General features: G+C 43.6%; 1 long non-coding RNA gene across 2 annotated transcripts; it reads right to left on the bottom strand.

Moving 5' to 3' along the window:
* Positions 1-5,686: 5,686 nt before the first annotated feature.
* LOC123364546 lies at positions 5,687-13,852 on the bottom strand. 2 transcript variants are annotated; one of them, XR_006577160.1, is made up of 3 exons: positions 13,524-13,852; positions 9,761-9,936; positions 5,687-8,393 (listed from the first exon to the last, which is right to left on the bottom strand). It is a non-coding gene; the product is annotated as an uncharacterized LOC123364546 (long non-coding RNA). The 2 variants fall into 2 exon arrangements; XR_006577161.1 differs by lacking the exon at positions 13,524-13,852 and adding an exon at positions 12,157-12,206.
* Positions 13,853-15,272: the final 1,420 nt, after the last annotated feature.

Here is a 15,272-nt window from a genome sequence, read left to right as displayed (position 1 = left end):
AATTTTGAAAAGAAGAGCATGCATCCCCCAGCATCCTTTTCTTTGAGGTGCATTTCTTAAAGCAACCACATCAAAAACTAGAACATAGATCCTACACCACGGCAATATGCGTCTCCTGAGACTAATGTGAACTGTGATGGCTCAAAACTGTTTTCCCCCTCCCCCTCTTCCCTTTCCCTTCAGATCCACAACTGAAAGCTGTAGTAGGCAATCCTCTGCTCTCAGCCTGTTGGCATTTCTTTCCCTTATTGTTTTGACAAGGAGACAAGGTAATGCATTGCACACATGCAGAGTGTCCACAAGTTCTAAGGAAGATATAAATAATTAATCTGTGTTAGATTACTTTCTGATGATTCACATGAAACCGCTAGTTGTTTCCATCAACTGTCTCCTGAAATGTACTTTGCAGAGCTGTTTCTGAAAAAAAGTTTTTTAAAAGATCTTTTGTTTCCAATTAGGGAAAAACAAAGGCACGCACACATTCCTACTCATGCTGTCCTTAATCTACACACACACAAATTTTCCCCTTCTATAAAATCTTCACACACATCATTTCTCTTTCACTCTCAGACACAAGTTCAGCAGCTGTTCACATTTATTCACTCTAATCAAATGGCTCCCTCTTTTTAAAGGTGTTCTATGGTACCCATCAACACAGTATCCAAGGACCAGGTAGGTTCTCAAAGGTACTTAGATGCCTAAAGATGCGAATAGGCGCCTAGCTGGACTTAAAGCACCTAGGTGCCTAACTCCCATTGATTTCAGGTTTTGAAAGTCCCACTAATCACCTATTTGCATCTTTAGACACCTACTTACCTTTGAGAAATCTGGTCCTGAAAGTACTTATTCTTCTAGCAGCAAATCCTCACTGGAGTTATGACAACTTATACCAGCTGAGGATCTGACCCCAAGATTCTTTATGGAATGTATTGTACAGAGCAGGTGAGGTTAATATCTTCATTAATAACACAGGCTGACTTTGTAAATGAATCATTCTGAGATTCTCTTATATGCTCCTTATGGCACGGCAACAATACATGATAGGGCCTACAGACTAAAGTTCAATCAGCTTCATACAGTGGAATGCACATCATGAAATCAGAGTGGTAATTTATGAGCTGCTCAGTGATTCCTGGTGTGGCAGAGTGCGAAGGGCTGGTGCAGATGGTAAAAGCACACAGTGTTAGCTGTTTTGTTCCATTCTTATATTTTGCTATTAATTTGTTGTTGTTTCAGTGTGTCAAAACTCACAATTGTATCCTCAGCCTCATGATATTTGGCATTTTTCTTTAAGCCCCAGCTCTGGGAGTCATATGATTACATGGGAATCTCAGCTTTCATTAAAAATTAAGAGCAAGTTTCTAGCCCTCCTTGTTGCAGGGTAATGCTTGAAAATGTGAACTGTCAGGGCTTAAAAACCAGAAGGCAAAGAAAGGGAATCCAAAATGTATTTTTAAAAAAAATCTCATCACTTGATTTTGTGGGGCCCGAACTCATGATTTTTGAACACTTTGGGCTGGCAGTACTGAATTTGCATTCGGTGGACTTGCTCTGGCAGATTTCTGAAGTGTGGTAAGTAGATAACCATGGAATAGTGTGTAGGGGTGAGCTGATCGCCAGGCAGGGAAAAAACTCTTAATGGATTCTTTCAGATAAAAGAGCCCCAGCTACCTTTCTTTCCTATAATGGCCCCTGAGGCTAATGTCTTAAAAAGGAAACAAAAGGATTGTTTTACATCACACAAGTGGGGCAGGAGCACGGTGGGTGAAAGAGGCACTTGAGTAAGGCAGTACTGCTGGAGCTGTTCAGTGGAAAGGGGGAGGACTGCAGCAGCAAAGGGAAGGGTGGGGGAGGGGCACAGCTGTGTCTAACTTCTGCTTTGCTGTGTGGCCTCTGCTATTAGACCCTTTAACCCCTTTTCTGCTGTTCTGATGGCCAGTGTTTCAGCAGGGCTTTTCTACAGCATGCCTGTTCAAACGAATGGGGCACCAAGGCAGGCCCTGTACGTTTGCCATTAGTGCTGCGTGTTGCATGGGCGTAACCAGCAATGAAGAGAGGAGGTTTGTGGCAGCTTAAAAATGAAGCCATACAAACACCTTTAGAATATAGCACTGGAAGTAGGTGAACAATGAACACGGTGGCGTTTAAAGAGATGGGCTAACGAAAAGGGTGACAGCGGAAAAGACCTTCCTCTGAAAGAGGAACTGTTTGGCAGCTGTGGGAATGCAAGTGAAAGACGACTGTGTGGCATGCTGCTTTGAATGGCTACATCCGTGCTGCTCATCCTTTGTCTGCTGTCTCCACTGTCAGCTTTCGGGAGAGTGGGTAGAGAAGGTGTGATAGGAGAGCAGAATAAGTGGGAGCGGAAGGAGACGGGGAGGCAGAAACTGGAGACTAGGATCAGACATGTTGGCCAGCACCTGTGTTTGTTCCAAGAGGATACGGCTCGTGTCCTGCTCATTATAGTTAAGACTGTAAAACAGTTTCCATTGTTGCCCTCTGAGTTTGTTTGTAACTTTCTGAAACATTCACTTTTGGGGCTGAAATTTCTTATGTTTGGTCTCTGCCCACGCACATTCCCTATAACCCATATTTGAGTAATGAAAGAGCACTGTGAACAGTGAATAGGGGCGAATAGGGTCTTTTGAACAGGGGCGAATAGGGTCTTTTGAATAGGGGCGAATAGGGTCTTTTGAACAGCACCATAGGAATTGCCATACTGGATCAGACCCATATCTAGTCCAATAGCTTGTCTCTGCCAGTGGCCGACACCAGTTTCTTCAGCAGAAGGTGTTAAAAATAATCCACAATAGGGAGCTGTGGGTTAATCAGCCCCTAGAACATTTTCCTCCTAACTCCTAAAGTAGAGATTGGTTTAAATTAGGAAGCATGAGTTTTTGTAGCCCTTCCCAATCTCTGTTTGAAAGAGATTTAAATCCTCATGCTGCAGGGCTTAGTCAAAATGCTACAGCAAAAATGAGTGAAGTCACCATGGACATAGTCCTCACTAAGGATTGGTGCTTTGCTTGGTTTGAAGAGGACAAACAAATGAAAGATGCTGTGACTGAAAAATGACTCTAACTATGCTTGGTCTCATCCACTAAGATTTTAACAACTCTACTGAACGCCAGCCTCCTTGATTGCTTTACAAAGGTCATAATTCCCATCTAGTTCTGGCAGCTCTAGGGGCTGTTCTGGAGACAGTTTGCCTATGGAGATCATCTGTATGTCACCGAAGCACAGACAAATAGAGATACAAATACACATATCCGTGGATGCGGATATCCATGGATATAAATCAGTATCCACAGAACCGCAGGGCAATGGTGAAAGGAGCAGAACATGGGGCCGCCGCTCACAGGAGCCAGTGCACCGTGCTGGCAGCTCCTCCGGTGTGGTTGTACTGCCCAGAGCCTCACCCCTGTCCCTTCCATGCAGCTGTCTGCATCTCCTGTCTGTGGGCATGTGTGCTGCTTGAACACAAGAGCATGACCAGGGGCAGTTTCCAGTGAGCCTGGTGCCTGTCCCAGTGGGCGGGGCTGGGGTGGTACCACTGTGCCTGAGGAGCTGTCGGCGCAGGGCAATGGCTCCTGGGAGTGGTGGTCCCACGTTCTGCTCCTTTCACTGCTGTGGTTCCTGGGAGAGCCCTGCAGTTCTGCAGATACTGATTTATATCTGCGGATATCTGCATTCATGGATATAAATTTCTATCTGCTCAGGGCTCTATACACCAGGGCACAAAGATTTAAAAAAATGATCAGAATGCTCCAAAAACTCTCTTAACATCAACAGTGAGGAAACTCATAGGTGCCTACAAATGATGGATCCCTCCTGAGACCAATACTGCATTCAGATAGGTGCAACTCTCACGGACACACTGGTAGTAGCATGCATGTAAGTCGATCTTAGATTTGGTCTGTGATGTTCACTTTAATCTACAATATTCTGCAGATCCTAAATTGTTGTTTGTTTTTCTTGTTTTTAAAGGTTTTTTCCCCCCTTGCAAAGGACCAGCTATTTCAGTGAAAGCCAGTGTGCTGATGTCATGTTTAATCCAATCTTGCAGGAAGTGGCCTCTGTCCAATTAGTAGTGTGGATATTAACCATAGTGGGAATTATCATTCCCCACTTCATTCACCTCTGAGAGGCATGAACTTCCATGCTTATTTGGAACTGCTAAAATGCTAAAGTTAAGCTAACATTTTCTCTCTCTTTTTTAAGCCAAGGAAATTACATTCATAAAACTATATTAATAATGCTGTGGTAATGGCAAACAGTTAATATGACAGAAAATTAGGAAATGCAAATGTTAAGTTTCCATCAGCAATGTTAAGTCAGAGGCATTGCACATAAGGTATATTTTCAATGCCTCTTTTTCTGGCTTAATGTGTAGATTAATATTATTGATTATCTTGTACAATGTACAGCGTTGTCAACTCTTGCAATTTCATCATGAATCTTATGATATTTGGTTATTTCATAAAGTCCCAGCCCCTGGAGTCATGTGAATATGTAAGAATTTCAGCTTTTTTTTTCTAAAATAAAATAAGTTTCTAACCATCATGGTTGTAAAGAAAAGCTTGAAAACATGACTGAACTGTAAAGTAAAGGCTCAGAAACAAGGAACCAAATTAAAAGACCCCCAAATTTATTTTTTCTTTTTTTAAAAAAAGAACACCTCACAATTTTTAAGCCAATGTTATGAGTTTTGGGGGTCCCAGCTCATGATTTTTGAATGTTTGGGGCTAGCAATAGTGAATATAGGCCATGAGACTTATAAAAGAGCAATTTGGCTGATGTAACATTATTGTTGGAAGCTTAATTTTTGTGTTTCCCGTCTTTGAGCTTTTCACAGTGCAACTTTAATGTTGCATCAGCAAAGTGTATGCATTTATACTGTAGTGCATATTTGCACTAGAGAAGACATAGGACTCTGCTGTAATGAATGTAAAGGAAACTTTTTATTTAGGCTACTGGACACAGACCAAAGCTGCAGTTTTTTCCTAGCTGTCTAGCTCCCACATTGACTCTCACAGTGTGGTGCCTAGTGTCACCACAATGGGTCTTTCTAAATCCTGGCCTGGATTAGACAGTCACAGAATGGAATGGAATGATGAATTCATTACATATATTTTACTTAGTTATGGCCACTTGCACAAAAGGCATTTGGTAGGCTGTACAATATATATATTCTTAAAAGTTTACAACTGTAAGCTGCTCAAGGTATAGGAGAGTGAATTATTGTCAGTTATATCTTTTTCTGTCTGTCTGTTCATGATCCCAGACAAAAGCACACAGTATTACTGTTGTTGTTTAATATTTACATTACTCAGTTAAGATCAGGGCCCCATTGGGCTGGACATACCATAGGAGTATTTGTAGACTCTGGGCCTAAGTAAGTTATGAACCACAGTTATTGAGAGAAGCTAATGGAAAATGGAGAATAGTGTTTTAATTGTATTTATTTACCCAAAAAAGAAATGTACATGGTGTGAGGCATCTAACTTGCTTCTGCATTAGGCTTCAAAATCGTTGGATATGCTTAGTGTATCGGGAATCCCTCCAGGAATTCCAGCTTCTTTGCCAGAGGCACCACTGGAACAGGGGTGTGTGTGTGTACATGTATGAATATATATCTTTGTAAATATCAGGCTCATGTTGTATCTTATCTCTAGACGCAAAGCCTAGCCTTCTCAGACATGACACGCACAGGCTACCCCTGACTTGCCTTTTGATTTATTGAAAATGGCCCACTCCAACATCTCTGCCTCAAGAGCCAACTTCCCATTTCTCAAGTGTGCCACCTGCAAATCTTTAATTTTTACTGTCGAGGGGAGAGTGAAAGAAATAGGCTGGGTGCTTGTGCAGATACATGAATGATGTGATGAACATTGACAACATAAAAACTTTTAGTGGGACTTAGGCTCCTAAGTCACTTGGATACGTGAAAATTGTACGCAAGGAGTTTCCAATCACATAACAATAGAAAAAAATATTGCAGGGGGAGGTCATATAGTTAGGCAAAACAGAATACACTTCAGTTGAACCCAGTGGGTCAATAAGGTATAGAGAATATTTAGTTGGGCACTTTGGTCACCTAAGGGTATGTCTAGATTGCACTGGGAGCATGGCTCCCAGCCCAGGTAGTCAGATGCGCTCTAGCTCAGCTCGAACTCCCATGCTAAAAATAGCAGCACAGACATTACAGCACTGCCGGAGGCTGAGGCTAACTACCTAAGCTCAGCCCCAGGGGGATCAGGTGCATCCAAGGTTGGGTGACTAACCTGAGCCTCCATTAGTGCGGCAACGTTCACACTGATATTTTTCTCATGTTAGCCTGAACCAAACTAGCGCAAGTCTGTCTAGCCGGGTTGGTAGACCTGCATGTTCTGGCAACCTGAAACGATTCCAGGCAATATCTCTATAGTGAAAAAGTGAGAGAGAGAGAGAGTAGCTTTAGGGATTATACTGTTTTAATACAGTTCCTTGTTCCGTGTTAGAAGAAAGTGACTTTTGCTGTGGTTCTTTACTATTGACACACGACAATGAGATGTTATCCAAGCCAGGCAAAGCAGGAGACATTGTAATGTGTGTAGGGGCTCTAGGATCAGGTTGCTTTCTCTGAATATTTGTTCCCCAAAATCTGGACTTGGTACAGTCCCACCACACCTGTTTAAAAGTGCAAACTACTAAATTACAAAGCCAGCCTAGATCTGTATCAATGTTCCCCATTTTAAAGAAGTTTTTCAGTTGTTAGATATGTTATTTTATATTGCAAAAGAAGTTAGTTATTACAGAGGTTTGTGGCCTAACCTTTTTTCCACAGTGTTTTAAAATGATATTCTTCCAATCAAAAGTCTGTTTGCCATCTATTATTCCCTAAATTATGGCCTGATGGGTCTCAAGGAGCCTGCTATCATCTCCTCTGCCCCCTTTTATGGCCCACATAATAACTAGGCACAACTGCAGGCCCTAGTTACCTGGGATACCATTGTGCGCAAAAAGGGACAAGGAAAATAATCTGCCTTGAATCCATGAAGGGGTGTATGAGTGGATGTGCACTGTGTGAGTGCTGGAGAGCTCAGAGAAGAATCTCCCTGAGTGAGAATTTCTACCCAAGCTCCTCGTGGGGTGCAGTGGCTCTGCATCATCCCTTATTATAGCCTCTACCTAAATGGTGGAATTGGGCTCTTAATTAATTAGCCCTGGCCTGTGGTCATGGACTGACTCTCAGTCATTCAAATGAAGGGAGATGTTCTAGCAGTGACCTTGAACTAACCCTGAGGTGTCAATCATAACAAGACTGTCTGTTGTAACAAGAATCGTTTGCACCGTAGTGTGCAATCGCTGCTGCCATAAAGGCAGACAACGCAATTTCAATCTCTGCTGCTGTGTCCCATGGTCAGTTACAGGAAACTCCCAATCCAAAACCCAGGGTGAGGGGAATTAGGCTCTCCATGGTACCTGGCCCTCCTGCTTTGTCCCTAATTACTGGGGCTGAGGAAGGAGAAATCCCTTATTCTGTGGCATCAAGAAACAGTATTCTCTTGCATCCTCCCCAAACTTCCCCATGTCATGGTCTCCCCTATCTCTCGTCTACTCTGACCCGTTCTTCTAGTCTCCTTGGCAGGCTTTCTGCCAGAAACTTCCATCTAGCCAGCAAGCAATACTCACAGCAGCAACGCCTGAGAGAAGAGCCCCTGGTGCACAGTTCTGGGTTTCTCTCTCCTGCGTCCTCTTTTTGTTCTTGCCCCTGGTTGTCTATTTCTGAGATCACCTCATTATTACATGTTGTCTCTTTCCTTCCCGGACTCCGCAGGAATCAGCAGTAACTTCCCTCTCCATCTGCTGCTGCAGAAGGCTCCTGGGTTGCAGACTGCCCTGCCCCCAATATTTTGATCTCTCTCTCTCTCTCCTCTCTTTCTCGCCCCACCCCCACAAGCACTTCAAGAGTCAGCTGTCACTTGTTTTTATTTTCTCATGGCTCCTTTAACATGGTCACGTCTGACTTGCCTGTGCTATTCCTTCATGGTTCAAAGAAAATGCGGCCAACTTTTGGCTGGTGTCAGTTTAGCAGCCTGTGTCTCTTTCTCCTCCCTCGGGGTCCTGCAGGCTGTTACTTCACTGTCTTCACCGCTTGTCTCTCCATAGCTCAACTGGAACTGGCATGGCTGTTTTGAGGAAATCTGAGTCTCCACTGTGAAGCCCCTCAGTTCACCCCCTCCCCCGCCCTCCCCTCTGCAGTTGCAAGGCCCCAGGTTTAATGTGCAACTTTCTTTTGCCACCACACCTCCTGAAGCTGCTCTGTTATCACCTTCTGGGAAGACGGCATCAATTCCATTGGGTGGAGATGTCTGGCGATGGAAGGAATCTTCAGTAAGGGATGGCGGTTTCTAGGAGGAATATGTGGAGAAACAACACATTTCACTAGAGGACTTGGTTTCTGAGCTCTTATCAGCACAAAGCAGCTCCTGCTCCACACCATGTGCACCAGAGTACAAACAGCAAACATCACCCTCACACTTCAGTAGTCCCTGGTTGGGTACGGCCCCCATGACCTGTCACTCTCTGCAGCTCCAGGTTTGGTGACTGAGTCTGAACCAGATCTGGTGGTAGGTCCTCAGGGGCAGAATAACCTCTTGGATACCCTGGAACTCAGCAGCCTCAATATAGCCAGTATTAGGAAGGAATTTAAGGTGTTCCTCTGCATTGGGAACAGCTTAATGAATTGGCCCCTTCCTGCTGCCACATCTTTATATTATTGTCCTGAGGCATGGCTAATTTTACTTCCCTTTTGAATCAAGGGGGTGCAGTTGGAGGCTTTCCAAGACTAACCATCACATGGTCGCTGTGTCTCTCTACCCTTTTCTACAAGCTTAATGTATTTGCCACCAGAACTCTCATTTAGTGTCACATCAATTCTGTTGCTGATATTCCCTCTCCAAGGAACTGTATCCTACACTGGCAAGGAGATGAACTCAGTGAGCACTATAATATATTCTAACTAACTCACATTGCCTCTCCCATGCCCTGCTTTTTTTCATGGGAATGGAGGGTGGGTATAAAATGTTTCTTTCTTTTCAACTTTCACTCTCCAAATAGAGAATATGAGGTTATACTGACCCTCAAATTCCCTGATTTTGATTTGCATATAGCTAAAGATCAAACCCTGAATGTCTTGGCTTTTTTGTTGTTTGTTTATTTGTTCCTTGTACTAGCTCAATTGAGACTGTTCATTGTTAGGAGCTGAGAAGCACACAGCTGCTGCTGGGTACGCTCCAATCCTAAAAGAGGAAGTGTGTGCTTTAAACTATAGTGTAAACAATAACACTTCTGGGAAGCAGTCATTCCCATTTGCTGCAGGTGAATCATACTGCACTAGCTAGATGACTGGTGAATCACTGGAGTATTTGACATGTCAGAGTGGTAGAAAATGATCTACCAAAGGTTTGATCCCTTGAGAATGTTTCCTGCTGAAGAAATTTGGGGGAACTGTATTTTTTTCTCTCTTCAGCAAAATGGGTGGATGGAGATAAAAAGAGATAATCCTATTGGAAGAAAGAAAGAAAGAAAATGGGGTTAGGTGATTGGAAGCAGTTGCTTTTCACTGCTTGTCCTAAGCTGCCTCTCAGCACAGCTGTATGAGTTGTGATTAGCTGGCAGGAAGGGAGAAGGAGCTTAAGAGAGAGGATGTGGTTAGTCTGCAAGATAGCATGCCCATATCAGATGTAAAAAATGAAAGTTGTAAAATGCAACTTACCTGCCCCCCACTAGTCCTTGGAACACTGCTGAAAGGCTCTGGGAGAGAAATGTACTTGTCTGTCTTAGTATCTGACTTTCCACAGAAGTAAGTTTCAGCCCAATATTGTTGTGTGGTTGGTACTAAGAACATCTGGTGCGAAGGCCTTCCATTTGCAAATTGATTGTATTCTCAGCCTGAGTAGTCGTAAAACATGATATGGCTTTCAATGCAGCAAGAGCAGTAATGTCCTCATAAAAATCCTATTTATGCTTGAATTTGAACAAGGTATTAGTGATTTAAAAGGTGTATGTTAGAAGCATTCTGAGATTAATGGTCTTCTACTGGACCTAACCTTGTTGGCTTACAATTTTCAATATTAATAGTATCTCTTTTTCATTTGATTTTTTTCTTCCCTCAAAAGTATCATTGAGTTGGAAGGTGCAAGTGAATGAGTCTGGCACTGGGAATTTGGTCTGTCCCAAACTTGCTTGCTTTGACACAGAGGGGACAGGTGTTTGAAACTTGTTTCCCCATGTGTCCCATAATTACACAGATATAATTCATGGGTCAGCATGTGTGCCACACCTCCCAGGGGCACAGCCTCGAGGGATGGAGGCTTTAAGTCACCTTTGAGCTCTACTAACTCTGGGCTGCTGCAGGAGCTGAAGTGGCGGCTGGACCCAGTGGTACATGCCTCAGCAAGTAGGAATAGGACTACTTGCTGAATGTGGTACTACTCAGTGTGTGACTGGGAGGCAGGATCAGGTCTTGTGCTTGTGGACTAGAGCCTTATATTGAAAAGCATCTTGGGACAGACAACTTGTATAATTTTGCATTACAAATTGGCATGTATAACAATGATGCTAAATAAATACTAATAATGTGTAGTTGTTTTTATTTCTGTATTTTTATTATAATAATCAATAAGAATATAGAATATAGAATATCAGGGTTGGAAGGGACCTCAGGAGGTCATCTAGTCCAACCCCCTGCTCAAAGCATGACCAATCCCCAACTAAATCATCCCAGCCAGGGCTTCGTCAAGCCTGACTTTAAAAACCCCTAAGGAAGGAGATTCCACCACCTCCCTAGGTAACCCATTCCAGTGCTTCACCACCCTCCTAGTTTTTCCTAATATCCAGCCTAAACCTCCCCCACTGCAACTTGAGACCATTACTCCTTATTCTGTCATCTGGTACCACTGAGAACAGTCTAGATCCACCCTCTTTGGAACCCCCTTTCAGGTAGTTGAAAGCAGCTATCAAATCCCCCCTCATTCTTCTCTTCTGCAGACTAAACAATCCCAGTTCCCTGAGCCTCTCCTCATAAGTCATGTGCTCCAGCCTCCTCATCATTTTTGTTGCCCTCCGTTGGACTCTTTCTAATTTTTCCACATCCTTCTTGTAGTGTGGGGCCCAAAACTGGACACAGTACTCCAGATGAGGCCTCACCAATGTCAACTAGAGGGGAATGATCACGTCCCTCGATCTGCTGGCAATGCCCCTACTTATACAGCCCAAAATGCTGTTAGGCTTCTTGGCAACAAGGGCACACTGTCAACTCATATCCAGCTTCACGTCTACTGTAACCCCTAGGTCCTTTTCTGCAGAACTGCTTCCTAGCCATTCGGTCCCTAGTCTGTAGCAGTGCATGGGATTCTTCCGTCCTAACTGCAGGACTCTGCACTTGTCCTTGTTGAACCTCCTCATATTTCTTTTGGCCCAATCCTCTAATTTGTCTAGGTTCCTCTGTATCCTATCCTTACCCTCCAGCGTATCTACCACTCCTCCAAGTTTAGTGTCATCTGCAAACTTGCTGAGGGTGCAATCCACGCAGGGCCGGCACCAGCGCAGCAAGCAGGTGTTTGGGGTGGCCAAGGGGAAGGGGCGGCACGTCCGGCTCTTCGGCGGCAATTTGGCGGTGGGTCCCTCAGTCCCTCTCAGAGGGAAGAACCTGCTGCCAAAGTGCCGCTGAAGAAGAAAGTGGTGCTGTGGAGCTGCCACCGAAGTGCCGCCGATCGCAATCACGGCTCCTCCCACCCTCCCCCCCCACTTGGGGCAGCAAAACCCTGGAGCCGGCCCTGAATCCATGCCATCCTCCACATCAGTAATGAAGATATTGAACAAAAGTGGCCCCAGGACCAACCCATGGGGCACTCTGCTTGATACTGGCTGCCAACTAGACATGGAGCCATTCTTCACTACCAATTGAGCCCGACTATCTAGCCAGCTTTCTATCACTTTTAGTCCATTCATCCAGCCCATACTACTTTAACTTGCCAGCAAGAATACCATGGAAGACAGTATCAAAAGCTTTGCTAAAGTCAAGGAATAACACGTCCACTGCTTTCCCCTCGTCCACACAGCCAGTTATCTCATCATAGAAGGCAATTAGGTTAGTCAGGCATGACTTACGCTTGGTGAATCCATGCTGATTGTTCCTGATCACTTTCCTCTCCTCTAAGTGCTTCAGAATTGACTCCTTGAGGACCTGCTCCATGATTTTTCCAGGGACTGAGGTAAGGCTGACTGGCCTTTAGTTCCCCAGATCCTCCTCCTTCAATTTTTTAAAGATGGGCACTACATTAGCCTTTTACCAGACATCCAGGACCTCACCCGATCACCATGAGTTTTCAAAGATAATAGGAGATGTGATTGCAGAGCCATTGGCCAACTCCTTTAGCACCCTTGGATGCAGCGCATCCGTCCCCATGGACTTGTGCCCGTCCAGCTTTTCTAAATAGTCCTGAACCACTTCTTTCTCCACAGAGGGCGGGTCACCTCCTCCCCATGCAGTGCTGCCCAGTGCAGTAGTCTGGGAGCTGACCTTGTTCATGAAGACAGAGGCAAAAAAAGCATTGAGGACATTAGCTTTTTCCACATCCTCTGTCACTAGGGGCCCACACTTTCACATTCAGTAAGGGGCCCACACTTTCCTTGACTTTCTTCTTGTTGCTAACATACCTGTAGAAACCCTTTTTGTTACTCTTAACATCCCTTGCTAGCTGCAACTCCAAATGCGATTTGGCCTTCCTGATTTCACTCCTGCATGCCTGAGCAATATTTTTATACTCCTCCCTGGTCATTTGTCCAATCTTCTACTTCTTGTAAGCTTCTTTTTTGTGTTTAAGATCAGCAAGGATTTCACTGTTAAGCCAAGCTGGCTGCCTGCCATATTTATTATTCTTTCTACACATTGGGATGGTTTGTTCCTGCAACCCCAATAAGGATTCTTTAAAATACAGCCAACTCTCCTGGACTCCTTTCCCCCTCATGTTATTCTCCCAGGGGATCCTTCCCATCAGATCCCTGAGGGAGTCAAAGTCTGCTTTTCTGAAGTGCAGGGTCTGTATTTTGCTGCTGTCCTTTCTTCCTTGTGATGTGCACAAGCTTTTCATACTATTAAAATTATGAAGTAATAATAGACAATAGGGGAGCCCCTTTGTCTAATGGGCAAAAGGAAACAGCAATTAGTGCAGCTATCATTAGTTCTGTGCATCTTTCCAAGGAGAGTGTAGAGCTACTTAATCTGAGGTTGGGAAAGTGCAGTTTAAAAAGCCTATTAGGAAAACACTAGCACTAAATTGCTTGGGCTCTCCACATGTTCGTCCCGGTGCCTCGTTTCTAGAACAGCTCCACATTTCTGATTTTTAATTTGAAATATTTCCCCCTTCTTTAACCTTTTCTCCTTTGAATGAAATATAAAATCTGCTCAGCACTAAGAACCCTCCATCCCCTCACCCTAAACAGATTATTACCAGTAAGAAAAAAAGAATACTTACGACCATGGCTACCATCTCCCTCTTTGTCCAGGAGGGTGCTGTGTCTGACAGTATATTAAAATATAAATAAAGAAGCAACAGAAATCCAATTTCTGATGAATCTGGTCATTTCAAAGTTCCTATATGGATTCATAGATTTTTTTAAGGCCAGAAGGGACCATTATGATCATTTAAACTAACCTCCGGCATACTATAGGTCATAGAATTTCACCCAGTGATTCCTGCATTGAGTCATGTAATGACTATTCTTTCTTTAAAACCTTCACTCTTATTCTGTGATACACATTCACCTCAGCTGCAATCTTCTGCCTCAGACATCCCCCTCTTGCCCCGCACACACACTTGCCTGGTAAAGGGGTGTGTGTGTGTGTGTGTGTGTGTGTATTCAGTCTTTCTAAAAATAGCCATCCAAGTACAGTACGTACTGCACACTAAATCAGCACAGTGAGATCACTTTAACCCAGGCTTATGCAGCACCTGCTAGTACTCAAGCTGCACTTATATCTGGCTTCCAGGAGTCGGCAGAACCTGGGGATAGCCTTCCTCCTACATCTAATCATTTTCTCTCTAGAAGCCTTTACCAAATGTTTTGGTTATGGGGCAGTTATTTCTCATGCAAAATTTTCTGCTTGCTATTTTCAGGATGTAGATGTGAAGGTTTAGGACAGCTGCTTCCCCAGAAGCTCATTCTTAGTGATTTTCTGGCATTGGGATTGGAGGTAGGCAAAATGTTTTCGGTGAAGAGTTTATTGGCTGGAAAATACAGTTTTGGATCAACTTAAACTGTTAGTGAACTCAGGTTGATGTCTGTGAATAGCTACCGCCGAAAAAAGAATAGAGAAAAAATTCCCAACACTTTGAAAAATTTTGGGTCAATATTATTTGTAACAAAATGTTTTAATGTTTCATTTCCAAATGTTTTTAGTTTAAAAATTTAGCTGGATTTAACAAAACAAAACAAAAATGCCACAGAAAAGGATTAAAAACGACACCCCAAAATTAAACTAAACTTTAGTTTTGGATCAAACTGATTATTTAGTTTATCTGGACACTAAATGTTCTTTGGTTTTTCATTTCAGCACGAAAAACTGAAAACCTGTCATTGCAGGTTGACCTGAAACAACTTTTTCCTCTCAGTTCTGTTGGTTCAGTCGCTGAATCAAAAAATCTATTATTCACCCAGCTCCAATTGGGACACTGTGCCACTCAGAAAAGTGAGGAGTGGAATTAGAATTTTATACATTTCCCTTTAATTAATTATTTAATTATTATTTAATTATTAATTATTGTGCTCGTGTCTATATAGACCGCATATCCACGTTCCATTAGGAGGCCACAAAGTAGCAGCAACAGGATGCCATTGGACGACAGTCACAGCAGGGAACAGAGAGACACTTTCAAAACTGCCATTGTGGCAGGCCAGTTTGTGGCACCCTCAGCTATTGTGCAGTGAGTAGGGAGGGAAGGAGGAACCCCAGCCACCTCAGTAAATCCAGTCAGAATTGTGTCCCCAATGCTTGAGGACTGCTTATATGTTGCTACCCTCTAGAAATGACTTATCTGAAAGCGGTTAGGGAGGAAAGCAGGTGGGGCTGTGATTTCCCCCTCACTGGCTTGCCAGTGGAGGAAATACCTTATTTCCACTCATTCTTTTTCATTCTTCACATCACTGTTTCTTCATTTGGCGAATTTCTTAAATATCGAGGGCGCCTCCCCCACAGTGCTCATCTCTTGTCAGTAAGCTTCCCT

This window comes from Mauremys mutica, chromosome 2 (assembly GCF_020497125.1).
Source record: "Mauremys mutica isolate MM-2020 ecotype Southern chromosome 2, ASM2049712v1, whole genome shotgun sequence".
Taxonomy (NCBI): domain Eukaryota; kingdom Metazoa; phylum Chordata; order Testudines; family Geoemydidae; genus Mauremys; species Mauremys mutica.
Note: the sequence above shows the minus strand (reverse complement) of the source record. Positions and strands in the feature narration are given on the sequence as shown.